Source organism: Terrapene carolina, unplaced genomic scaffold (assembly GCF_002925995.2).
Source record: "Terrapene carolina triunguis isolate 2854851 unplaced genomic scaffold, T_m_triunguis-2.0 Scaffold374, whole genome shotgun sequence".
Lineage (NCBI taxonomy): Eukaryota > Metazoa > Chordata > Testudines > Emydidae > Terrapene > Terrapene triunguis.
The window spans coordinates 18,180,598-18,204,913 of record NW_020664725.1 but is presented as its reverse complement, the minus strand read 5'-3'; the positions used below and the strand labels follow the sequence as shown (position 1 = coordinate 18,204,913).

Genomic DNA, 24,316 nt, shown 5'->3' with positions numbered 1-24,316 from the left:
AGTTGTCCAGCTGAGAAGAGGTGAAGACTCAATGACCAATCTCGGCAGAAGTTGTGGGCCCGGGGAAGGAAGAAGGAGAGAGTGGAATGCCTGGGTTCCTCATGGGAATGAGGACCTGCAGACTGGGGTTCTGGAGAGAGATGCAAGTGGTGAGGGATTTGGATTGAATATGCGGTTTAGTGGAGTTTCATTCAGAGATGAAGCCTGGACAGTTTGGGGTGAGGATGGAGCAGAGGGGGCTGGAGTTTGGTCTGAGAAGCCTCTTCTTGCCACTTAGCAGGGCATCGGTTTGGGATTTGTTAAGCTGAATTAAATGGTGTTGGAGCCAGGGCCTGGTGGTGCAGAGATGCTTAGTGACTAAAGGACAGAAGCTGTGACAAGGGGATAGTCTGGAGTGCACGCAGGTACACTTCACTCCCACACGTGTGTACATTCACAAACATGTACATGCAAAATAGAGACTAACCTTTAGTGATACTGGTGTTGACTAAACATGGACCACAGCATGTATGTAAACAGACTCCTGAGTAACTATAGTCACATATACTTTTTGCATAGGCACATGCCTGAAAAGCCACTTGCAAGGGTGCGTGACCATGGTGAGCGTTTAGGCTCTGCCATTCCCTTACAGGGTGTGAACTCCCAATGCGATCATGCATGATTTTAAACTGAGCAGCAGGTGACAACTAGGGTTGACTGCCAGAAGCTGGGACTGGACAACAGGGGATGGATCACTCGATAATTACCCTGTTCTGTTTATTCCCTCTGAAACATCTGGCATTGGCCGCTGTTGGAAGACAGGATACTGGGCTAGATGGACCATAGGTCTGACCCAGGATGGCTGTTCTCAGGTTGTTCTGTGATCTTCCTGCATACTGAAGGGAGAAGGACCTGTGGAGATGTGGGTGCTCACAACAGCAGCTTCTGACATACCTGCTAGTTTTAGGTAAAGTACTCAATAATCCCATTAGTTCTAATAGCCAGTAATTTGCCACTCCCCCCCACCCCTCCCCGAGTTTACTAAATTCCTATTTTGGAGCTGGTGGGTCGGACAGATGACCCAGCCCTCTTATTAACTGTACAGCACTCAGCTCACCCTGAGTCTGCTTGGGTGTCTGGCAAAGCCTAGCTCATGAGCATTAGCATAGCATGACTGGGTGTATGGAGCTTGCAACTGTGAGGTCTTTGTTTTGTGTGTACTGTACCTTTACATTTCTGCTACCTCTCCCAGAATGCAAAGACAGCTGCCATTCTCTTCTGAGGTGCTGCACCTGTTGTGGAGATAACACATGCCGCACTCTCTCCTGGAAACTTTACTTTTGTTCTTGGCATTTTCCTCATTCTAAAATGAGTGGCTTTAGGCTGAACATTTCTGTTTTGCTGCTTCTGCATGGAAATGTAACTCTTGTTTGCGTAGTTACAGCCCCCCTAGTGAAGCAACACTACCTTTCCATGCAGCAGCAGAATGTCTCAGGCCAAAAGCATCATAGATCCAGAGCACTGGATGACCCAGTAGGTACAGTACTTTAAGAACCTTTCTTTGTTGAAAAATCAAAGTCAAGTACATTTCTTCCTTGTTGAGAAAAGTGCTGGCATTTGGTGACATCCATGAGCCATGTGGAAAGGACTGTGCATGTGTAAAGGACTAATCATTGCTTTAAACTGGAATAGGCCACAACCTGCTAGAAGTCATACCAGGAGGGAACAATTCTGCATTGGTGAGGAGATGGACCTGAATAGGGATTTTGGTGACCCCACTGTAATAAATATCAGGGGGTAGCCGTGTTAGTCTGTATCTACAAAAACAACAAGGCGTCTGGTGGCACCTTAAAGACTAACAGATATATTTGGGCATAAGCTTTCGTGGGTAAAAACCTCACTTCTTCAGATCCACGAAAGCTTATGCCCAAATAAATCTGTTAGTCTTTAAGGTGCCACCAGACGCCTTGTTGTTTTTGCCACTGTAATAAAACACTCAGAAAAGGAAAGACTTAAGCTTTCACACCCAACAGTTCAAAAAGCAAATAAAGGATTTAGGGCCTGATCCTGAGAAGTGCTGAGTACCCCCAGTCTCCACTAAAGTCAGTGGCAGGATTGGTCTCTTAATCAAAGTAGGGATCCTGCCCTTTACTAAAATCCTGAGGAGAGTTTTCATATGATCTGATCATTAGTAGATCAATGAGTGAGTCAGACCCACAACAGCAACAAGGAACCTCCCTCTTAATTGTCAGAGTTTAATTAATTCCCAAGCAAGTGGAGGAGCTGGTAGGGGCTAGGGCTCTCTGGGGGCTGTTTTTAATTACTGTGCCAACCAAGCCAGAGACTCAGGTGCAGACATTTAGCCAATTTGCTAAGCTTGCTTACATGGGGGCTGTCTGTCCTCTGCCATTAGCTTGGGCAACTTTCGTTATGTCTGGAAAAAAAACTCATTCCTCATCTTTCACTACTAGGAGCAAACAAGAGCACCAGTCCTGAGTGTATAACATTATAAGATTTGCTGTTTTGGAGTTTCCTTGATTTTTTTTTTTTTTAAATAATGTATTTATTTTTAATGCTCCTCCTCAATGTCCTTCAAAAACTTTGCCTCTCCTGCCATTATTTCCCTGGGCCATAAGTGCAGGTGAGACATTTAGCAATGGGGGTTAATTGTTTCCCATCATCTCTTTTTGCAAGGTGTTCCTCTCAGTCAGGCCACTGGGAGGCCAGAGGAGGAGACCTAGATTAGGAAGCAGTTAATCAGTGGAAGAGGCAAACTGGGGCTTTTATTTTGACAGGACATTGCTTGGCTTCTTGTATGAAGGCAAAGTGAATGATCCTGTTTCTCCAAATGATTATTCAGACTCAGGAAGAGAAAGAGGGAGAGAAAGGAGCACTCCATACACAGAGCTTTGCCCACTTTATAACAGCATCCTCTCAAAAACACAGAGATTATTTGCAGGAGGGATCTAACAGACAGTTAAACAATAATAAGGATCAAGAGTGGGGAAAAAGAAAATTGTGGAGAAGGTTCCTGTAACTTCAGGGGAGCAAGAGGGAAGTTGCTGCTAAAAATCAGCCAACCAACAACCTCCCCCACCAGAAACTGAGTCTGAATTCTCCTCAAGTGAAAGTGAAACAACTAAAGGAGTGAAAGTGTGTGCGAGAGGCAGAGTGTTTGAAATGTGTGTGTGTGTGTGCTGTGCATGTAGGTGAGACTCCAGTGCGTGTGGAAAGAGCATGATCCACTCCCCAGAGCCCCCTGCAGCTGGCTGGAAGGCTGTTGGTGAAGAAGACCATGAGCCCTGACTGCATGGCTGTCCCCCAGCAGCTTCCAGATCCTCAGCTCCCCTCTAACAAGCTTCACGGAGCAGACAGCTGCTGAAAAGCCCAAAGGAAAAAAGCACAGGATCACTATGGGAAATACCTCTGGCCTTTCTTGAGACCCGGAGCAAGAGAAAGGTAAGTAGTCTCCTAACCACTTTCTTTCAATGCCTGAGTGTTTTGAAATGAGAGGACTGTCCTACAGGCAGGTCCATTTTGTATGGTGTAATGATAAGTCTGGGGCTGGGCAGAGGGAGTATTTTTTCCAGCATGCTGCAGACTTCCTAAGTGTTTTTCTTAAAAGATGGGTCAGAGTCCTAATCTTTATTTTCCCCTGGAGACTGCAAGGGTCCTTGTGGGGAACTCCACTTTTTCCTTCCTCTTAGATTTGTGAGGAATGTGGTGTGCCTTGTGCTTAGATTTCCTGGTAACAAATGAAGACCTGTAGTTGCAAATGTTTAATTGTTTTGAATTTAAAATTAAAGGTCGTCTTGCTTTTTTGTTCTTGTTTGTGAGGAAGTGCCCTCCCTTGCTGCCTGTTGGTATGCAGGGCTGCTCTGGGAGCTCATCTTGGGCTGCTGACTTGGAGTACAATTCTATGTCTGTGTGTTATTTTTGTGAGAAATTGACAGTTTCTTTTGAACATCACCTCAAAGCCCAGATCTTTGATTATGGCTGTCATTTTCAGTCAGCCTAGCTGGCAATAGGCAGGGGGTGATGGACAGCACAGGCATCCAGTGACTGGGTAGAAGTCACTGAATTGAATCAAAGTACAGCCAGTGTGAAGAGAGCAGGCAGGCCCTTTGGCAACTGAAGGTTGGCTGCGTGGCCCCAAAGGCTTCTGGTCGCTGTAGTCTTTTCCTTTCTCTTGTTTGTCTGGCTACTCAAACAGAAGTCTTTGCTTTTCTCTTATTTTTTTTCATGTGCTCAGAAATCATGGTGGGCTGCAGACTGCTGTGCATAGAGACTGAACACAGGCCAGTCAGCAAATGCAGCATGGCAAAGTAATAGATTAGCGCCTGCAGCTGGCTTTACAGAGGCGTAATCAGACATTGTACTACAACTCCCATGGAGCTGTTTTGTTTTTAGGGGGTGGAGGTGGCAGCATTGAGAGGTTCCTAGACAGAGGTGACAAGAACTTCTTGTGGAAAGGGCACTGGCCTCAGAAGAGCCTGGATGTATTGGGTGGTTTTCCCAGTATCTCATTTCTGTCCCTTCTGCTCAGTTTGCAATGTGCAGAGGGCACTTGCCTACAGCTCTGGAGCAATGATGCAGGGGATCCAGCCCTCTAAATATTTCTGTTCACTCCTCACTGCATAGAGAGTTTTTTGACTTGGGGATGTATGGGACAGAGGCCCTATCTGCGCCTCCCTCTCTCTGGGCGCATGATGAGCCTCATCTCCATTCTCTTTGGCCCTTGGTGCTTAGTTTTTATGTTTGGAGACTCATTCTCTTAGGCTGCAGTGCTTCCCCTTTGTGAGGGCACTGTCATTGGCAGCAGTTCCAAGAGCGGGGTCAGAGTACTCTCATTGATGGCTCTGCTACAGGTGTGACAGGCTTACCTGCCGTGCACCCAGCTTTCCCCATATGCTCCAGGCCTGGCCTGCTCTGTCTGGGACAGATCTGGGTTTCACAAGTCATCACCAGTTGGGTCCAAACCCTGGGATGGCTTGGAACTGGGGTCCATTTTATCTGGAACTATTGAAGTTCAGGTAGAGTCTGGATAAATGGTTCCAATTTTGGCCAGTCTCTTAACAGTGAAATAGACAACAGGGAAAAGCTCTCCCCATTCCCTGGAATATCATACCAGGGGCTGCTCACCGTTCTCACTTGGGAAGGAAGGATGCCTGGTCAGTTTGCAAAGAGCAAAGCTCCTTTTTTCTTCTGCATTAACCTTCCCTCCCCCATCCAAATCCACATTAATGTGCCCTTCACTGTTTTGTGTTGAGGAAGTGGTGAAGTTGCCCCAGCGCTGCTTTGTGCTAGCAGCCACTTGCTGGGGTAGAAACCTGAGAGGGCTGCATTTCTGTACATGTAAGTAATGCTACATGACAGGGCATGCTGTTGTGGTGTAGTATGCAGCTTCTGTATGCCTTGGGGCAGTGCTACATGACATGGTGTTCCGCTGTGGTGTCATACACCTGCGTCCTGGGCATGTAAGGCAGAGCATTGCCAACACTGAAGGCACAAACAACTGCACGCTTAGGACTGCGTTGCTGGAATGGAATGGAATACGAGGGTTTTAGCTGCTTACTCTTGACCTGTGGACTCTAGTCTCCTGTGAACACAGCCCTGATTTCTCGCCACCCTTTCCAAATGCTGCTTCATGCCAAGCAGGAAATAATGACATGCCATCAATTGCAAAGTTCTTTGCAAAGGAGGGTGTGCATTGTTCTCCCTACTTTTACACAGTGAGGGAGAAGGAAACTGAGGCACAGAGAGGAGAAGTGATTTGCCCAAGGTCACATAGTGAGTCTGTGTCAAAACTGAGCATCCAAACCCTTAATACTATAGATATATTTTTTTTTACATCTAATCTACCATTTCTGCTGGACATAAATATCCTGCGATGCCCTCTCCTCCCTCTCTAGCTATATTGCATAGTGAACTGAGGAGAAATCGATCTTGTTTTTCACAGTTTTTGTGCCTTAATCATGTTTCAGTTCTCTCTAAATCCAAAACCAGAACTTAATCTTTTTCTGGGTGAGGGTTTATAGGAAGAATATCAAAAATATACTTAAAAGAATACAAGCTTAAAACCAAGATTTTTTTTTTTTAAACCCTGTTGCTGGAGGCTAATAATATATACTTGTAGACTTTAAGCCCAGAAGGGACCATCATGATCATCTAGTCTGACCCCATGCACATTGCACAAAATATTACTTTAAAGCCTTCTACCTATTAACTCATCTCCTGTAAGATGGGTCCTATTGCCCCATTTTACAGATGGGGAGTAAAGTGAGGCTAGTATTTTAAGTGACTTACCCAAGATCACACAAGGCAGTGTCAGAGCTGAGATTACAACTCAGGCATTACCGGGGGTGCTGGAACAATTTGTATAGTAGAGGTGTTGAGAGCCATTGAACCAAAATGTAAACCCTGTATATGATGCAGCAGCACGCCTAGTACCAGCACCTATGGGAGTTAGTGGCTCACAGTCCTGTGCTCTAATCACTAGGCAATGCTGTCTCAGTGTAGCTGCTGACTGCCTAGAATGCATTGGGACTAAACTCTGCTTTGGTTCCACTAGTGTAAATCTGGAGTAATTCTTGACTGGGCCTCAGGCCAAGCACTGGACTTGTACTTGTTTGGGACCTCTAAGACTTGATCAGCTCTGTCTGTCTCTTTTGCGGACAATTCAACCCAGTTTGCACAAGCTTCTCAAAGTTTGGTATTCTGGGAAGGGATCTTTGCCTTCTCTTCCCCCCCTGGAGTCCACCTTCCTGCCAGCATCCCCTGGGTTCTCACCCTTGCAGCTCTCTTTCCTGAGTGAAGAGGCCTGAGGGGGTATTCCCCTTTTATCACAGCTGCTTCTTACCTAGACAGAAGGCTCTCCTTTACCTGACCAAGGTACCTCAGCTGCATTCCTGGCCCATGCAGCCTGGAGGCCAAGGAATTTTTCTGCAGTTATTTTGTCTGGGTTTAACCCACCCCCACCCACCCCAGGTCTGATGCATCTTCCCCTGTCAGGTACAACAGTTGCAAAGTCCAAGTCACTGCTAGTCTCATCAGCGTTTCTTGTGCCTGGTCTCTTACTTATGGCCAATACTTATGGCCAACACCATGACATGTTTCCTTTTGCTGCCTTAGCTGGTGGCATCGGGCTCATCTGCTCTGGTGAGTGAGACTTTACCCATCCCTGTGCTGCTGTCTGCTTGTTTGCTCTCTGTCTGTCTATCCTTGTGGGGATCTAGAAATGAACTCTACAGGTGGGGAAGACTGGTTGGGCCCATCCCTAGTGAGCAAGGCAGACTGGATCCCAGCTCTCCATTCTCCTGGTGTCTGTCCATTTCAGCTGTGAATGTCTTGAGTAATGGACACCTAGTCCCTTAGAGAAATGATTCTTCCATGGAATGAGTCTTCTGGATGAATCCTCCCCTCCTTTGCTTTTGCTCTTGGACCTATCCAAGAATCACAGCCTTGTGGGCAGCAATTGCATTCCACTGCCAGTCATCCGGTGGCCAGGTCAGACAGACATAGCTCTCTTTGGCTCTTCGCTGCTGACTTACCGTTTCCAGACCCTTCACTGTCACTCTTCTGTAAAAAACATTTTCCAGTTTGGCACAAAGTTGAGGCTCATTTTCTACCCATCCTACATGCTGTGGGGACCATGTGAGGCTTTGCTCATCCATTTTCCTGCTCCTTTGTTCAGGTAATTCTAAGATCAGAGCCGTGATGGCATAAGATGGCCATGCTGGTCACCTTGGATGTCTGCCCAGAAATACCCACAGCCCCCAGGCTCAACTGAACAGGACCCTGGAAGTTGCCCTACAACTGTGGTTTTCCACATGGTGGTGTTCTGGCAAAGACCCAGAGTGATATCAGCCACTGCATCCTCTCCTCAGGGTGCTGGACCCTGCCCTTGCAGGGGTAGAGACTCGGGACAGGTCTGTAATGAAAGCTGTTGCTGGGATAGTAATCTCTGTTAGGAGTGTGTGTGTGTGTGGGGGGGAGGTTAATGACATTTTTATACCAGCAAAAGCTCTAGTGTAGATGCAGTTATAGGGGGGAAATGCGTTTGCAGATATAGCTTAGTTTGTTTTGGAAAGTGGGGTAAACTTTATTGGCAAACACACTCTTTTCTGGCATAGACTATACGCCTTGGTCCCTTCCAGTTTTCAGCCAACTGCAACCTGATTTATTTCTCTCCTGTGGAAGGTGCTGACTGGCCAGTGCAAGTTCCCTGAGCTGTTTGCGTCTCACTTCTCCACAGGGTTGAACTTGTGAATCCTGGATAAAAATGACCCCAGAAGTCACTGGTTCAGACTGCCCAGGGAAACACACACATCTTGGAGCAAAGGACCTAGGAGTTTGGCTGCTGCTTGTCCTTCTCTATTTCTGATAGTAACCACAAGATATATTGGTGTGGACTGGGGGGGGGATAAGGAAGGAGGAGGCAGGGAAGGCTGGAAATCAGGATTCTTAGAACCAAGAATTGAATCCATCTATGACTCCTGGTGTGACCCTTGGACAAGTCATTCCTGCTATTGGTGCCTCAGTTTCCCATCTGTAAATACCTCCTAGGGAGTTGTGCATGTAAAATGCCTTGGGTTCCTGTCTGAGAAATGCTGGAGGAGGGTAGGGTGTCAGTCTATGTGCTGATCTCTATTGTCCTTGCCCAGCCTTCCCCTGTGAACCAGAGCTGGCCAAGTCAGATGGACCTTATTGGAGATTCTCTCCCAGAGGGTGTGTTTCCACAGGACAATCTCCAGGACACCTGCTTGGCACCAGGCAGCCCCCATGGATATCCATTTCATTCCTGTCCTCTGTCAGACCCAGTTACCAATTGTGGGTTTGGGTACTGAATTACCTCTATCTGGGGTCACCTCCTTGTGGAGCCTGTACCTGCTGCAGACTATTCCCTGTCAGGAGTTGGCACAGAGGAAGCAGTTAATGTCACTGGCACCTGCTTTTGATTTAAGGGAGAGCCACGTAATCAAGGGGCGGGTTGCCAGGACCCGTGCATGTATCCAACTTCCTTGGAAAGCAGGGTTGTGTTTGTAAGTGCAGCAGGCATTCTGTTCTCCAGTGCAGGAGGAGAAGGGGGCTTGTGCAATACAAGCCAGGCTTTGTCATGACTAACCAAGGCCTGCGCCGATTCCCAGAGATCAGGACAGTGAGATTCCACCTCCCCACCAGGTCCAAGCAGGGCTCCCTGCTCCCCCTCTGCTTGGCCTCCAGCTCCCTCCTTTGTATGGGTGGGACCTGCCCCGTACATGCTGCTGCCTGGGTTATGATGTGGGCTGTGAAACACCCTTGGGACTGGAGTAGTTATGAGTGCTCCCGCAGCCAGTACTCCTGCCCTGCTCCCTACAGCACGCCCTGCTGGGAGAGGCCAGCACTGGAGACTCCTTTGGAAAGGGGCCATGGCCAGTGGGGTTCTTCAGTGCTAGTGTCAATTACAAGGAAGCAAGGCAGAGGAGAGACTGGAGACTCCTGGGTAGGGCAGGGAGGAAGTGACATCCCATTCTTTTCACAGCAAGGAGCTGGTCACTGGAGGTGTGAAAGTCTGTTGAGGCTGCTCAGACTGAGAGTGGTGGGGGATGGGGTGCCTCCTTCATATACTCAGCTGTCAGCTCCTTCTGGAGGGAGCAGGGGAGAGCTTTTCCTCCTCAGCTGACAGGGTCTGGATGTGGATAATCGAACGGCTCCTCTCTGAGCCCTGATTACCCTCCCCCCACCCCAAATCCAATGGAACCATCCAGGGTGCTGTAAATTGGGGAAATTGGGCCAGGAACTGCCTCCCTCTGTATCAGGCCTGCTGCTGGAGGGGAAGGCTGTTCTCTTGGGGAGTCTGCTCCCCTTTGCCCTTCCTGGCAGAGTGGGAGGGCAGGCCAGGCTGTGGTTCCAGCTCCTCTGGCTCTGCTGCTGTTGAATGGGAGCAGAGGGGGAGGACCTGTGGAGTGTGATGGTTTGGGGCAGGCACACAGTGAGAATGGCCCATGCATCCTGCAGCACTGGTACTTGTGAGCAATGAGACGTGGGTAGGCATGCCCAGGAAGCAGTGGTATTGGCTGTAGCTATAAAAGTCTGAACAGGATCTCTGTGGTAGGGATGGGGCTCTGTTAGGAACTGTTAGTCCCTCCTGTGGCTCATTCCCTTCCTCCACCCCCCCCCCCCCCCTTCCCTGGGGATAGACATCTCCGCCCTTGCTGTCCAGCTCCATCTGGCTTCTTTCCTTCTACAGTCTCTGAGAAGCTCAGGCCTCTGTCTGGCCCACAGGATCTGCTCCATGTTGAATCTATCAGGGCTGGGAGAAGCGAGTCTGTTCCTCGGTATATGAGGTTCCAGAAGGCAGTGCTGGGACCTGCTTGTCTTCCTTCTGAACAATAACAAAACTCGGCTCTTTGGAAGCACCTCTCAGCTGTGGAGCTCCAAGTGCTTCACAAACCTGAATCCTCCCAGCACTCCTGGGAAGGGAGCAGCAGTGCTCCCTCAGTCTTCCAGGTGGGAAAATCAGAAGTACTGAGAGTAGAGAGAGATTCTTCAGACTCAGAGTCAGTGACAGACCAGGGACCAGAACACAAGAGCCTCAGCTCAACCCCCATCTCCGCCCGCTAACTCCCACGGCCTCCCAGAACAGGGGATAGAACCCAGGAGTTTGGGCTCTCTGGCTTTTATTGCTAGATCCCACTTCCTCCCAGAGCAGAAATAGAGCCGAGGCCTCCTAATCACCTGCTCTAACCATGACACCAAGGTGCTTTGAACCCCAGTACGCATTAGTGAAAGTCAGGGGGTGAGGAGCCTGCTCTGGGGCTGTGGCTGATGCTCCCCAAGGTAATAAGCAGCTCCAGGAATTGGCTGCATTCTGTGCCTGGGGACGGGGTGTCTCCCTGGTTGAGGAGAAGCTTCACTGGAGCCGAATCCTGGGCCAGGAGCCAGGTTGGCGTCCTGTGCCAGAGAGAGGGCGAGACTTGGAAAGTGGAGCCAAACTCCTCCTGTGTGAGAGATGGCCTGAAATACCGAGTGAAACCACAGAGTGCTCCTTGTTCTGCCTCTGCCTGCTGGTCTTCCCTGAGCCTGATGAGTGTGGGAGGTCACAGCACTTGGCTGCTGAGGAGCAAGCAGAGCCCAGCAGAACATATGGGCCTTTCTGCTGTCTCCCAACTCTCAAAGATGCTCGTTGGGTTGATTTTGTTTTTAACCTTGTTACTCCCGTCTCTCTGTCCCTTGCTACTACTAGTTGCAAGAGCCTTCTCCTCTGTATCTCCTGCTGTCTGAAACAGCCCATGCACAGTTGCTCTCTTATAGCTCAGCTGAAAACCTCTCCTCTTCCTTGCCTCTGCCTCTTTAAATAATGAAACAGAGGGAGAGGAATTAGCTGGAAAGTGTCTTGAAGACATAGTTTGTATAAAGATGCTGACCAAAATATTGAATGTTTACAGCCTTTATGCTCCTTAAAATGTAAGCAAAGGAAATGCCAGGTTTGTGAGAGTACATTGTAGCTTCCTATATGTTACTGGGTGTTCTGTTCAGTTAGGCCTAATGACTGTGGATTCTGGGATCCAAATACCTAGTTGTGTTCAAAGCATCCCAGCGGATGGCTTTGCTTGATAAGTGGTGTGCCATGTGTAGGAATTGGGTAGTATGTCTTGAAATCGTTTGTGAGCCTTCTCATGGTGCTCTGTGTTCTGTGTTTAGCACCCTATCAGGTCAGCATTATGTATGTGTGGCTAGGACCTGCATGTTGTATATAGTTAGTAAACAGTGATTTGGACCTCGCTATGCCTGTGTGAGTTCTTCATGTTACATTTGTTGTCCATGGAGCCAGAGACACAAGAGGGTGTTTTGTTTCACTGCATTCTCCTGCTGTAGAGAGGGCTGGGCATGCTCCAGCAAAATGCCAGTCCCTGTCTCCAGATAAGGCTGCGTCCTTGTTTGGGGGAGGAAGCTGAGTGGCTGGACTTTGCCCCAGAGCATGTTGTTTGTGGATCTGAATGTTGGCAAGCTTGTCAACTGAGCACCATCCTCGTATCTGCATTGAGTTCCTGCTGACTTCACCCACAGGTCCAGTCATCGCATTTTTGGTTCTTTCTCATACGAACGTAACACTGGTGGAAAGGCTCCAAGCCAACAGTCTTAGGTAATGCATCCGAAGAAGTGGGTTGTAGCCCACGAAAGCTTATGCTCTAATAAATTTGTTAGTCTCTAAGCTGCCACAAGTACTCTTGTTCTTTTTGCGGATACAGACTAACACGGCTGCTACTCTGAAACCAGTCTTAGAGATTGGTGTCTTCTCTATCTGCAGAGCAGGAGCAGCCTGAGCAGAGGCAGGGCAAGTTTCCCCCACACTAGCCCTGCCAATATAACTCACCCCAGCCTGCCAGGGACACGATGTTTCCTCTAAGAATCTGCCTGATCTGTCAAGTTTCAACCCCTAGAGCCAAATTTAGTCCTTTTGTAAGGGGGTGTAACTCCACTGAAGCCGATTGGAGGCTGCACCTGCCTGCAGTCAAGATGTATGTGGCCTGTCCTGGCTGTGGTAGATGCCCATGTGGTGGATTCCCCCACCTCACTTATGTCCAGGAGTGATAACTGTCCTGCCAGGCCTGTGTCAATCAGCACATCATACAGAAAAAGACTCGACTGAGCATTTCAGTCTTCTTTAAAAGCAAATACTGGTTTAACTTGCTCAGTCGATACAAAGGTCTCCTTCTCTTTCTGTCCTAAATGATTGTGTGGTGTTTTTATGCAGTGGTAAACAGCTGTAATGCTCCATGCCAGAGATGGCTGCATTTCAACAGTGTGTAAAGTGATCTCTGCCTCATGCAGTTGGCTACTAAAGTGTTCTAGACTCCTTAGGGATGATATAATGTGAGGCTCTTGTCATTAGTGGGCTTGGGGTTTTGAACTTGGGCTAGGCAGGGCCCTAAATATGCATAGTTTGAGCCTTTGGGAGACCCAAATGTCTGAGTCTTCTGAGAGCATAAATGGCTGGGATGAGGAGGAATCGCTTGGGGTGCTCCAAGGGAGAATGACTAGGAGCCAGGGGATGAAACTCCAGGTGACTTTCTGACATGAGCTGCATGAAGCAGCGTAATGCACTATGGTGTAGCTGCTTTCACTCCTTCCCTTGGTAGGAGACAATCCTGCATTGGTCCCCAGTGAGGATTGGGTCAGACGAGACGTGAGTGGAGCTAGTCTGGCCACAGCTTAGGCTCAAGCATGGGTGGATGACTGAGCTGAAAGCTGCTTGTGTCCAGTGTCTGCATGGCCATGTTTGAACTTCTCCCTGGCAAGGAGAGAAAAAACCTGGGGAGAGAAACAGGGCTGGGCTGAGCAAGTTTCTTCTGCCCTCCCTGTCCCTTGGACATAAATGGGGCAGCAACTCCAAACTCCAGCACTGTCACCAAGGCCAGCTTGGGGGCCTTGGTGCTGGTGGTTGTTCAAAAAATAAGTTTTGCCTCCAGAACTCTGCCTCTCAGGCTGTGATGTTTTCGAGGGGGGTGAAGCTGTGGTTTAGAATGAGCCCTCTGGATGGCAAGAAAATTGCTGAGTAGCCGGTTTCCAGGCTGCCGAGGACTAAGCCAGGGCCCAGCTTGGCTGCCAGAAGCAACAGGCTTGGAATTTCCTCTGCCTGGTGCCAGGTCCTCTCGGGCTGGCCACTGCACTTCTGATGGGGCCAAGGCTCCTCCAGAGCCCCACGGAGGGTGGTGTTCCCAGAGCAGGGTGGGTTACACTTGGAGCTGAGAACCTCCCCCCATTCTTGGGGCCTGGGAGAACCTCCCCCCATTCTTGGGGCCTGGTTTCTATTTTCTTTTCCAGGGTCCAAGCTGTTTTGAATTATGCAGCCTGCACCTCCCGCGGGGCTCCCGGAGCAGCCGCCTAATGAGCTGAGCTCCTGACAAACTTCACTCTGGCTCTGGCTGCGCTCGGAAAATTTTACAGCCTTTTTAGAGAAAGGAAATGCCAGTAACGTCTGTCTCTTCTTATTTTTATGAGGGGGTCCCAGTTGAGTGGGGGATGGGAGGCTTGGAAAAGAAGACAGGAAGGATTTTGTATAGCACTTATTGCTGTAACCCTCTGCCCCCCTCAACCAATGTGCATTGGAGTGGGGATGCTAGTGATTGGTGCATGGTAGAGTGAAACTGTCATGGCTGCACCCTTTCAGAGCTGTGTACAATATGGGGTAAGACCTGCAAAGGACCATCGGGGTGGGGAGCATGGTGGAGCAAAGGAGATTTCAGAGACTTGGGCAGTGGGAATAGGAGGAATCCACCAAGCAGTGACAGGCCCTGGGGAGGCAGGAGAGTGAATGATAGTGGCATGGGACCAGGCCACCAGCCTGGATTCCATGAAGTACTGAGTCCCTCTGTACCTGAGCATCTGGCTTCCTAGTGGGAAATAGTTCTGTGGAGACAGGCCCAACAGCTCCCCTTCTCCCCTGCAGCCCACAAACCACCTGTCGTCCGTTGCTGTGTGCTTAGCAGAGCTGGAAGGGCTGGGGAGGAACAGGGAAAGTTCACCCCCAGCTGGCATAATGCTGACTCAGTGGGAGGGGAGGGGAGGAAAGTCTCAGGTGCTAGGAATTGGGGGCCACCTGTGGGTGGATAATTTTGCATTGATGCCTGAACTTGTCCAAATGCTCCTCACACAGACAGTGGGGAACTCTGCTACTGGCTGCCAGGATAGTTATTAGTCATTTAATCGTTGCTAATTATGTGTTTAAATGAAATATAAAAACCAGAGTTTTATTATTTCTACTGTGGCAGCACCCAGGGGCCCCACCTGGGGTCAGGGTCCCATCCTGCAGAGTCAATTAGACGGTCCCTCCCCAGAATGTGTTAGTGACATAGTGCCTGGGCAATAATCTCATAAGGAAAAAGGGGTTAGGAGCACCACGGCCCTTCTGACACAAGGAAGTCCAGGAGCCTGGTCTGTTCACAGATTGAATCTGCTCCCCAGGTGGCCAGAATATTATCCCAGGAGACTGGCGCACTCTCTATTCTCAGAACATGGGCAGAGCAGGCTGCCCTGTGTTGTCCTGTGAATGGGTGCCTCCTTGTTCTGGAGTGGTCTCGACTAGAATGAAAGGGGAATGCAGACTCCCTGGGACTTCTGTTGAGACTGCCAGCAAGGGATCAGTTGTGGCATGGTCACTATCTCCTGGAAGCCACCAGTTTGCTTATAGGTAACCATTAAACAGTTGCCAGCTGGTCACGTTGCTCTTGTGCTGGGCTGGATTGGAGGTGGCTGCCTGGAGTTGAAAGTCTCCTGTTAAGGAAGCAGAGCTTGTGAACTCACACACTCCGCTGTGAGGGGCCCTTTGGAGTAGGATTTAGCATGGCCAGAGTGTCTGGGCAGGGGGTTGCCCATATGTCCATGCCTTGTGATCAGGCTCCTACCCTCGCTGTGTAGCGGCCTGATATGCAGCTCCTACCTTGTGTGCGTTAGTGGTGTCACCGGTTCCTTTCTCATGGCCCATAGGGATCTGTGAGGAGGGGATGGTAGGTGGAATATAGAAAAATGCAGCTGCCTGGGGAGATGCACAGCCTCTTCTCTGGGTTGGGAGGGGTTTCTGCATGATCTGTAGGCATCAGCTGTTGCCGGTCAGAGTGAATGAGTGTCAGATATGGGCAGTGCATTGCCCTGGGTGGATGAAGGCTTGTGTTAGTCCCGCTCTGAGGGCTTGTTTGTTATTTGTGTCAGGAGCGTGGCTCTGGATGGCTATTTGATGTGGCAGCCTCAGCAAGCCTGGCAGCCTCCAAAGCAAGTTGAGGAGTGAGGAGCAGGCACCAGAATTGTGCCCCATTCCTCCCTGCTTTCTGCTGCACAGGGGCTGGAGGGCACACCTCCCCAGGGCAGTGAGTGATGGGCCACCTCCCCTCCCCAACCTGGGAAGTGAGCAACAGCCCCCCACTTTCTCTAACAGATTTTATGGGTGGAATCTGGATTTTATTGGGCTAAAGCCTGGAGGCTTCCCCCCCCCCCCAGCTGCGGAGTATGAATCCAGCCATCCCAATGTTTCCTCACTAAACCAGCACTGGACCTTCCCCTTCAAACTTGCAGCTGCCACTTGTGTCTGGTTTCAGGGGAATAGCAGGGTGGGATGGGAGCAGCACGGGGTCCCAGGTGCTCCTGGGATGTGATGCATTTGTGATTCTGCAGTGTACCATTTGACATCAGAACTAGCATGGTCTGGGGCCCAATTCTAGGAGTGCCTGAGTACCTGTAGCCCCTGTTGATGTCTGCACTTCCAGAACTAAGGCCTCTATTGCCCAAGTGACTCTCGGATCATGCCCTGGTTTGGGCTGAGGCTCAATATCTCCCAGTGCTACTTGGTGAAGAAGTATTAAGTCTGTACTGGGTTATCTCCATATCAGAGTGACAGGGCTGATGCCCAGTAATTGAAAACCAGGCTAGACAGCAGGGAAGTGGAAAAGTTTGGGTCTGAAAAATGAGGGAAGCAGCCACTCTCTCAGCAGTGTAGGTGCTTTGCTATAAAGCACAGAACTGGAGGTGTATTTATGAGGGGACTGTGTGTATGTGCACACGTGGGCAGGGGGAAGTTTCTGCATGCATGTACATACAGTCAGGGTTGGTTTTTTTGTTTTTGTGTGGTGGTTTTTTTTTTTTTTTTTTGTGCATGCCATGTTGGCTCCTGGCAGTCTCTGGAAGCACAGTCTAAATGACCTCCATTCAAGCCCAGACTCCGAGACAGACTCTATCTGCTCTCTTGGGAAGAGCTGTGTTCACAATGGCTCTGCTGGTTTCAGGATTCCCTTGAGCATGGTGCACAGGAGTTGGTTTTTGGCCAGGAAAAGGATGGGTTAGTCTATATCCTGGTCTTCATGGAGAAATCCTCCCTCTGCACCAAACCAAAAATCACAGACTGGTGACCTCCACTGTGTACATAGCCAAATTCTGAACCCTATTGTAGAAAAGGCCTTGGAGGGTTTTAAATGACTCTCTCATGGTCAGTTACTTATAGAACAAAATGTGCCACCTGAGCTGGCTGCTGCTGGGTTTACAGAGAAGAACACCACTGAATGTGTGAAGGGAGCTGCTAGGGTTGTGAGCCACCAGACTTCTTTCAGAATGGAAGCCTTGGTGGAATGGGACAGCATGGGGGTGGTTGGGCATGAAATGGCTGTTAGCGTGTGTACCCCAGGCCTCAGAACATGCAGCCCATGTGGTTTCAAATGGCTGTATCTGTGTGCTACAGTGTCAGTAACTGCCCCAGAGCCTGGGAGTTGAGACTTCTCCAGGTTGACAAATATCATGCTTTTAAAACAAACAAATAAAAAAAATGCCAACAGATTTTTTATTTGCATGATGCCAGCAGTGGCTTCCCATTTTATAGTCTTAAATTGCTGAAGTGGATGTTTTGTACTTATTTCTTTAATTAGTTTCCTAATTGTTAGTAGAGTTTCAGTTTTTACACAGCAATTTTTTTCCCTGCTAATAAGTTTCACATTTAAAATGCTTTTCTATGCTGAAAAAGATAAGTCCAGGCCTTTCATTAGCATCCTTGCTGTGAGAACAACACAAACTCAAATGCAAAACAGATAAGCAAATAGCTTGTGCTATATTTACAGATGATAACACTTTCTGATGTATTGAACTTCCACAAGTCAGTAAAGTTGCAGTGCTTTGACCAGGCTATGCTACTCCATCAGCGTTTGCATGCTGACATCAATGGGAACTGTGCTGCTATGTCACTTCAGGTGCTTTTGAAAATCTCAAGGTACCGTAGGCACCTAAATATGGAAGTCTGTTTTTGAAAATTTGGGCCTATGTATAAGTAACAAAATTATTGTGACTTTTATGTATTGGAAGTCTAAACTTTTCTTTGATAATGCTATTTTGTTTTGAAGTAACAAAAATTTTATGCCACTAAGAGAAGTCTCTAATAAAAATTAAATTTTAACTCTTGATTGCTGCTAATGCTTACACATGAGAGTCACTGGGAATCTTTCTGAGAGTAGTTCCTACTTAAATGTTTGCAGGGTCAGGACCTTAAGTTTCAATATTTTGTTTAGCCCGTTTTGTAAAATTAAAATAAAAACCCCTGTGAGCTGTGGCATTTAAAATCCCAGCATTTATTATTCAGTTTATTAGAAATTTTAATCTAAAATTGCAATAGCACAATCTTTAGATTAATTTTACAAAGCCTCAACCAAATTTGAACAAATCTACTGTGGGACTTCTGGGTTCTCCTGCGGAGTGTCACTGCCTTGCTATGAGCCCTCTCTGTGCACCAGTTTCCCCATCTGTCAAAGGGGAGAATACTTGCCTCTCTCATGTGTTTGCAGGTCCTAGAAGGTGTTATAGTGACACAGCAGTGTCTCTACTGCGCTCTGTACTGCGCTCTGTATCCATCTCACCAAAACCAGCTGGAACAGTAAGTTGCCTTATGTGGTATCTGGCTGTGATTGGGGCATGGATGAAGGTGGGCTGAGGCTCAAATTGGGTAGGGCTGCAGTGATGATTGGTTGCTTGGAAGCAGAAGGGAAGAGGTGGCAGGGGTCATATCAGCCCTCCCCCTGTCCAGGGAATGTCCACCTCTTGCTGCTTAGGTTTGCAACCTAAGGCCATTGTTGGCTGGAGCCCAGTTGGATGACTGAGTCTGTTGTTGCTATTTGTAGCTGTATTTGTGACTGTTGTCAGGGCACTCAGTGACTCTTATTTTCCTTCTTGTATAAAGTGGAGGAGAATTAAGCTAATAAACACCCCTGGAGAACGATCTGGAAGTGCCTGTTGCTCTCATTGTTTCTTCTACCCTTCCATCACTTTATGGGCAACAGGCCTTTGCCTCACATGCGCATCAGGCTGGCTATAGTGTCCGACTCGTTAAACTCAGCTTTCAGCTCAAAGTCTTGTTTTTCATCCGTCCCAACATGAGGGTCAGATGGATATGACCATGGCCCTGCCTGCTCCCATAGTAGAATTATGGTTGTCCAAACTCTGTTTTGCGTCTTGGTCTTATGTCAGTGGGAACATTTCAGCTCACAAGGCTAGTTTCAAATGTATGACTCTTGAGTTGAGGTCTGAGGAGGAGAGATATTGGGATCATAGCTTAGAGCAGGGGAGGAGCCCATGCTTTGCCCTGACCCCAAAGCTACCCTGGCAACTAGCTAGGAATCACAAGTCCCAATTTAATTTGCATATAATTAACTTTTTAATGAGGATCCACACCTGCCCCGATACTTGCTGATGCCTCTATCTGCCCCCCGAAAAGACCAGGAATCGTTTGATATGAACAGCAGTGGAAACAAGCTGAGGGAGGCAACACAATCAGTGGTTGGGAAATGGGTCTGGGTTTCATTTCAGGTTTTACTATGCAGTCCACCCTGTGGCCTTGGCCAAGTCTTCCCCTCTGTAAATGGAAGGCAACTATACTTGAGGCTTTAAAGTCCTTGGGAATAATACAAGCCATGAGAGGGGAATCTGGCCTTTTTGGGCTGTTTAGTCTCTGCATCTATGGGGGCACATGAACTAGGTTCAAGATTTCTGTCACTAATGGGGGCTCTGGTGCCATGGAGCAGGCTCTCTGCCCTGGTGCTATCTCAGCTCCTTATCCCCTCTCCATACTCTCTTCCCCTGGGACTCTACAACCCAGGTGGCACAAAACAGAGTCTAAAGGTAAAGTGGGGGCTGAAGTCTAGAAGCTTCTCTCTGCCACTGTGCCCAGCAGGATGTATTACTAGGGAGAACCTGAATGCAAAGCTTCCCCAGGTTGCCTCATACTGCAGAAAGGGAGCCAAAACCTTCTCTACCCAGAGACAGGAAACCAGAACCACGTGTGCTGCCTTAGAGCCCAGCTGATACCTCACATCTGCAGAGAAGGGACTTGGCTTGGTCTAGGTTCTCTGGCTGCCTGCCAAGGAACTGACTGCTGCATTCTGTATCATCTGTTTGAAAAATGAAGGGGGGAAATACAGGCCTTCACTCCCAAGTGTATGGGGGAGGGAGGAAACTGTAAACCTGAATAGTCCCTGTCAGGGTTTAGAATTGTCTAGTACTTAAAGTTGGGGACTGGGAGTCAGGACTCCTGGGGTCTGTTCCTGTTTTTCCTAGTGACATACTGTCACTGCGTCAGGCATCTATGCCACAACCACTGCGAGGTGGGGAGGGGTTTCAGTAACTGTCTGTTGGTTACGTTGAGACCGGGCAGATATTATCTACCAGGCTTTGGGGGGTTCGGACCCAAGTGCATCCCTGGCACAAGGGCCTGCAGCTCCACCGAATACACTGAGAGAGCCACTTGCGCTGTGTCTGCCTGAGATTCCTAGTTAAGGGACTGATGGGTTTTATTGTGGGGCTCTTCCCTCCTTGGATCCAGGTTCTCCAATCACTGTCCCGATCTCTTCCTCTGACCCTGAGTTCAGGGTCCTGGGATTTCTGCCTCACATCTCTCACAGCAGTGGTTATTGGAGGAAAAAGGCAACTTAAGCTTTCTCAGCACAAGCTGTCGTGTTTGTTCAATTACAATGCAGCAGCAGTGGCACCAGCCCCTGCCTCCTTCCTATTGCTGGTCTGGAGCACAGTGGGCCCTTGGCGGACATCTGCTGCCTCCTCCCCGCATCACCTCCTGGTAGGCAGACTGCAAAGGCTTCCCATTGAACTGAGTTGCTCTTTACATCACTCCCCCACCCCAACCAAAGCTTCCGTCCGCTCTGATAGGCTCCTTCACTGGACCTTGAAATGGTGGTTTCCCTGGAGCTGGCTAATATCCAAGCAGCTTTCCCTCTCACTGAATGGTAGGTTAAAAATCCAGGGAGGATGGTGGAGGCGAAAGGCTTAAGGGAGTCTGGGTGTCACTTGCTCCAATCTGGCTTGTGACAGGCAAACCCCCTCCAGGCTAGTCTCCACCTGGAGCCCAGGGCCCCAGACATACATGGTCTGGGACATTTGGAGCTTGGATTGGTTTGGCTGGAGTAGATACAGGTGCGGGTCAGCTGTGAACTTAAGGCCACAGACCAGAGTCTGGTGTCTGGCTGAAACGTATCCCATGGAGGGTGAGGTTGCCAGTACAGTGTGTGTTGCAGCGGCTGTGCAACTGGCCCCTTTCTCCAAGAATGAATGTCTGTTTCCTCCCACTGTGTCTAACTGGGGCAAGAAACTCTCTCTTCTCTCCCCCCGCCCCCCTCCAGTGGGCTGGAGAAAGGCAGTTAATGGATCTCTTCCCCTGTGACCGTGACCTGGAGACTCAGTGCCTTCACAAGTCACAGAAGCGACTCCAGTCCCCCAGCCTTGGAGTGCTTTTGATTATTTATTTATTTTTGGCCTCTTGTCGTGCTGGGTCCCTGTGTGTGAACATGCAAGCGCTCCAGAATGGTGGCATTCTGTGAGTATGTACGTGGGGCACCAAAGGAGGGGAAGATGGTGTAGTCTGAAGTCCAACTTTTGCCTTCTCCCCAACCTTCTCGTTCCCTGACACACATTCTCTGAGGCCCATTAGCTTTGTGCTTCTAGCCTCAAAGCTCCTTTGGAGATGGGTATGTGCCTGTTGGGGTGTGGTCTACGATGCCACCCCTTTGTGCAGCTACAACAGAGACAAAATGTGGTAGAGAAATGGAAAATCCCTTGGGAATTCAAGTTCCCATCTCCCTGCAGGAATTTTAATGTTAGTGGGAGGAGGGGGGGGTATGACCTGGAGCAGTGTCACTAATCACCATTATGTAACCCCTCCTCCCAAGAGAGGGTAGGGAACAGCAAATAGCAACATGAAGGGGCAGCTGGCCTGTAAACTGTGGGACAGCCCAGGGATGAGATGCATGGATTGCTACTCAGAAGAAATGGTAGAGAATAAAAGAGGGTGCAGCAGTAGTGACTGTAAAGGCAGGTTTGGAAAGAAGTCACTAGAGGGATTTCAGGTGGGACAGAAACATGAGAGTTTGGAAATGAGGAGTGAATGGATGTGGTGGGGGATTTGCTGCTTTGTGGTGGGAGCAGCATGATGTGTGTGAGAGAGAGAGAGATTCAACAGGGCTTTTACAAGAAGACACAAGTCTCCAGGTGGAGGGAGATGGAGTTGATTTTGCTCACACTTACCAGTGTCTTTTCAGTTGGTGCCAGGGAGGTGGAAAAGCCCAACAAGAGCCCCTCCAAGATCAGAAAATCTACTGCTGACATTCAGAGTAAAGTAACCGTACCTGGCACATGAGTTATCAATGACATGATGTCATACAACAGGCCCCTCAGTTTGTCTAGCAAGAAGTCTGTATGGGGGAACAGTGCCACCCTTGCCACTGCTGGGCACCTGAGCAGTAGTGGAGGGTGCACTTAGAGGCACAAGTGAATAGTTAAATCATACAGGAACATACTTAGCTTGGCACTCGAATGAGACCAATGGGTGGGGCCATTTGGGGGAACAAGGAAATGATGAGGTAATTAGATCCATGGGATTGACCTAAGCAACAGCTGGGGACTCAGTGTGGGAACAGTGTGAGAGAAGGGGGTGTTTCTGGTCTGGCAGCAAAGGCTTTTCAAGGGAAGGGCCATCTTCAGACATGTTGCTGGGCCTTGGCACTTAATTACCTTTTAGGTTCACTCCCTCTGGGGCACCTGACACTGGCCACTGTCGGTAGACAGGATACTGGGCTGGATGGACCTTTGGTCTGACCCAGTACGGCTGTTCTTATGTTCTTATCAGGCACCAGCAATGAGTGTGGTCATGTACAAAACCAAGAAGGAGGTGCTGCCCCAAGGATCCTTTGTTTAATTTTGACAGGGACTAGCAGGGCAAGGATGGGGCCCTGGGGGATGGGGCCCTGGGGGACGGGGCGATGTCTGGGCAGTTGGTGGGGCCAGGGCCTGGAGGAATCTCTTTGCAGCTGGCAATGGCACTGCAGGGAGTCCCGTGCAGCTGGCAGGATGGGAGCAGGTTGAGGTGTATTTTTATATTAACTAAGATGCTGAACTGCAGTGATTGGGATCAGCCCCATTGCATCAAGGGGGAAGTGAGTGGGCCACAGTCATGTAGCAAGAGCTGGGATTAGAACCCAGGTCTCTTGGCTGGGCATTAACCACAAGCACATCCTTTTGTTAGCACAACAAGCCTTTGTATGTAAGGAAGATGAGGCGAGTGAAAGAGCCTGAGGCCCCTAGAAGATGGAGCTGTGTGTGAGTTCATGCAACACGTGAGGGTTGCTGCCGAAAATCATAACGGAACTCTGCCTTATTGTTTGCTGGCAGATACTTGGCAGGGGTGGGGGCGGCAGGACTGGGCTGGAGGCCAGAAACGTGTGCACACGTCCCTGGGAAAGGAAGTCGAAAGGCTTCAGGAAGCCAGGCTCTTGCCTGCACAGGTGATCCAGGACTACAGCATCGTAGGAGTGAGACGGCAAAGCCCTTCCCATACTCGGTCAGCTGAGCTCTGTCCCAGAACCTGGAAGGAAGGGGCCAAAGAGATAAGGGAACCTAGGCGATGGTGTTAAAACCTCCCCTTGGAAATGGGAGTGACATCAGCAGCCTGAGGAGAGGCTAACAGACTTGTGTTTACCTGAGATGCTGGGGAGAACCAGAAAGTCCATGTAAAGGCCTGTTGCTGGTCCAAAGGGGAGCACAATGGAGCAGAGAAAAAGCCATCTTGGATATTGAAGTCACTGTGGGAGGAAGATGGCTGGTGTGGAGACACCAGGGTTAGTGCCAAGATGGCTGCTGATGTTGGCATCCTTATCTCCAAGCTGGAGGAAAGAGGGCTTGAAAGCTAGAAGCCAGGACTCCTGGGTTCTCTCTCTGGCTCTACCTGTGCCTCCTTGGCCCATTTGAGATGCAGGAGTAGGATTACATGGGAGTTATGATTCTAAAGGTCTTTGAGATCTGGGGTAGAAGGCACTGGACAGAGCAGAGTGTTGTTCATACTGATGTTAGGGACCCAGTGCAGGAGGGAAGATTAGTGAGTGCGCAGAGTGTGGCTGAGCTCAGAGTCTTGGGACATCAAGGGCCAGATGCCTGTAAGAGAGTGACTGATGTAAATGGGGGACCTGTGGGAAGAGGACTGTAACTTTCAGCATACTACCTGCAGTGGGAGAGGGAAGGCTCTGTGTCAAGGCCTAGGGGAAACAAACCAGGAACCAAGCTTTTCCCAAAAGGCTGGTGACTTAGCTGTGTTCCCAGGAAGGGAAGTATACGCCACCATTTCCAAGGGGGACTGAAACTATTCAAAATGGTGTGAAATGGGGGTGAAGGAGGTGCCAGCTCAAGTCCTGGGAGAAGGACCGTGCCTGGCAGGGATTTCCTTACGCAGGAGCATAGGACAAGCCTTTCTGAGCCACAGGGAGGAAGCACTGCCTCTCGTGATTATACTGCAGGGTTCTGTGCTGTGCTGGAACAATGGGTCCTGACCCGG

At 49.3% G+C, this 24,316-nt stretch overlaps 1 protein-coding gene across 3 annotated transcripts in view; it reads left to right on the top strand.

The window, feature by feature from the left end:
• The first annotated feature begins 2,846 nt into the window (after positions 1–2,846).
• BCL9L (BCL9 like) overlaps positions 2,847–24,316 on the top strand; it is a 90,219-nt gene continuing 68,749 nt past the window's right edge. For all 3 annotated transcript variants that reach the window (XM_024207268.1, XM_024207267.1, XM_024207266.1), the window contains exon 1: positions 2,847–3,438. The gene's annotated coding sequence lies outside the window, so the exon portion shown is untranslated. The remainder of the gene's footprint in view (positions 3,439–24,316) is intronic.